The sequence below is a fragment of the Sinocyclocheilus grahami genome, unplaced genomic scaffold, assembly GCF_001515645.1.
Source record: "Sinocyclocheilus grahami isolate Dianchi unplaced genomic scaffold, SAMN03320097.WGS_v1.1 scaffold6125.1, whole genome shotgun sequence".
Classification (NCBI taxonomy): Eukaryota; Metazoa; Chordata; class Actinopteri; order Cypriniformes; family Cyprinidae; genus Sinocyclocheilus; species Sinocyclocheilus grahami.
This window is the reverse complement of record NW_015510633.1, coordinates 1,545-3,188: the sequence shown is the minus strand read 5'-3', so window position 1 is coordinate 3,188 and position 1,644 is coordinate 1,545. Positions and strand designations below refer to the sequence as shown.

Here is a 1,644-nt window from a genome sequence, read left to right as displayed (position 1 = left end):
TACCAGATTCTCAACCCAGCGATTACGAGCCTTTTCTGTCATGCACTGTCACATGCAGGTGCCGAGGGACCGTTAAGCAACATGAAAGCCACTTTCGTTCATGCACCGACTAGGCCTTTGTCAGTTTATGGTAAGCTCCAGCCTCACCTTTTCAGTTCTTTATTACCACAACAGCCGACAGGTTTAAGCCATTTCAAACGTGACATTATGTGTAGTCTTCTGAACGTGCGTTTCAGTGATTGTAACAGTCTATGTGTCAAATGCATGCCTCGTACATTGGGCAGCTTTTTGTCTGGGTGCATGATTTTAACGTGAAATATCAGCAGCTGAGCTGACTCATGTAAAGTGAGTGTCGGAGGGGAGTTCATTACAGCCTGGCAACCATAGACAAGCAGCTTCACAGCCGGGCTAATGCGACAAGCTAACCGTGCTATATAGTCGTACACTCACAGGACAGTTGGGTATTTTACTTGGGGCTCTATTAATGTGATAATTCAGCCTAGGCACACAACATAAGACGTAAAGTTAGTGAATAATTTCAGTGTAGTGGATTATTTTAGCTTGCTTGCGTATACTGGTCTGTTAGCTATGCTAATATGCTAACGCCTGTAAGTTCCGCTTCACTTGCAGACGTGAACACTGAAAGACATTTCTTTAGAATATCTGTAACAAATATGCTGCAGGTCTCGAATAAAGATTTAAGCAGTCAGATATTTCAGGAGAATGTATTTAAGTAACGCTGGTTATGCGACCAATGTGATGCGATGGGTTAGCCTGCTGAATGAATAAGCAAACCGCAAGATTGTCAAAACCAACACTGTTAATCATTGCGACGCAAACAGCTGGGTGGAAAAATCACCCACATTTTCAGACAATTAAAGTGCTAGTTGGCAAGATATGATAATGTCTAGAGCAGAGGAATGGATTAAATTAACCTCATTTGCTGCTGTAACAATGCATTAGCTGACAACCTGTAACTATAAATTGGATTCTATAATATCATTTGCTAGTCTTATTCATTCTGATAATCTGGTAGTTACGATTGGAATATACAGCCAGTTTCCTTGTAATCCTCCTGTAGTGGCGAGTGTAATTAAAATGCTGTCTATACTGTATACTGGCCATGTACTACCTCGCTCTTATAACTAATATTTTTGCTTCTGGCAACGTACTTTAGTATAATAGGATTCATTACATGTTATCATTGGCTTATGGAATGGTTTGAACAAGGTTAAGGCACTAAAAGCTGAAATGGTGTATTTTATACTTTATTTATCAGGCGTAAACCATGCATTGCATTAGATTTACACGTCTGTTTTATTTGTTATACTTTTGCACAGGTTTATAAAATTCAACAGACAATAGTTTAAGAAGATGAAAATAATACCCACTCAAGTCTAAATTTGGCCTACTTATGAAAGTTAGCTCAGCTGACTAGAAAAATAAGTTAATAATCAGTGGAATGACTCAAGACCTACATTTAAACGTGTGTTCGAGCTGAGGAGCCAAAGGCTGTCATTTTGCTGTACGGCTTCCAGGCTTTGATGGATAGATTGGAAAGCTGACAAGTATGTGTCATCATCACAGCTTCATCTGCACTTGATCTTTCTAGATGGGTCAGTTCTGAAGTTCATTTCTCAGAAT

At 39.5% G+C, this 1,644-nt stretch overlaps 2 protein-coding genes across 2 annotated transcripts in view; both read left to right on the top strand.

The window, feature by feature from the left end:
• Positions 1 to 1,644, top strand: part of LOC107577460 (death-associated protein kinase 2-like) — an 8,790-nt gene that overhangs the window by 6,213 nt on the left and 933 nt on the right. The gene's annotated exons all lie outside the window — the stretch shown is intronic.
• LOC107577461 (probable E3 ubiquitin-protein ligase HERC1) overlaps positions 7 to 1,644 on the top strand; it is a gene marked incomplete at its 3' end in the record, with an annotated part of 3,176 nt that continues 1,538 nt past the window's right edge. Inside the window, exon 1 of the mRNA XM_016263536.1 lies at positions 7 to 130. The remainder of the gene's footprint in view (positions 131 to 1,644) is intronic.